This window comes from Tupaia chinensis, unplaced genomic scaffold (assembly GCF_000334495.1).
Source record: "Tupaia chinensis unplaced genomic scaffold, TupChi_1.0 Scaffold138235_1, whole genome shotgun sequence".
NCBI lineage: Eukaryota > Metazoa > Chordata > Mammalia > Scandentia > Tupaiidae > Tupaia > Tupaia belangeri.
The window spans coordinates 671042-671718 of NW_006198133.1; positions in this window are offsets into that span (position 1 = coordinate 671042).

Sequence of the window (677 nt, forward strand, 5' to 3'; positions counted from 1 at the left end):
AACCATTTTTTCCTGTGGTAGTAGAAAATGTCTGAGAACACCTGTCACTGGTTCAATAGTACCACTAGAATGTATATTGCACAAATATATTGCTAACCAGAGTAAAGGAAAAGAAAATTTCCTAAGTAAGTAAGATCTATATTTTCCACAGATAAGCATGCAGATTTTACTAAAGAATGATGGCAATTTCAATCTGGAATTTGGAATATAGGAAGTGCTTGTTTCAACCAGCTTTTTTGAGAAATATCACTTAAATTTTATTTCAGCGCACAGAAACCTCTTTACCAGCAAACTTCAACTCTGTTTAATGGAAATTCTGTTTTCAAAATTTATTGAACACTGCTCTCTGCTTTAAGGAAGAATTTAAATTATTCTGCTTCACAGTTTTGCCTGTGGTGACTTATATTGGTGATTTCTCTAATTGTTTACTTTTGTAACAATCGTAGAACCAGCACTGACAATGAGCAGTGTGACTGCCTTTATGAAAGTCTGACGTGAAATAGGTGGGAGTTGTTGCAATGGTTTGAATGTGTCTCCCAAATTTATGTGTTAGGATTTGGTTGTGATGATATTAAAAGGATGAAAATTTAGTCCAACAGTGGTTTTGAGAGATGGGACCTTTTGCAGGAGACTGGGATTATGGTCATGAAGGTGGAGCCACGATGACTGACTCCTTG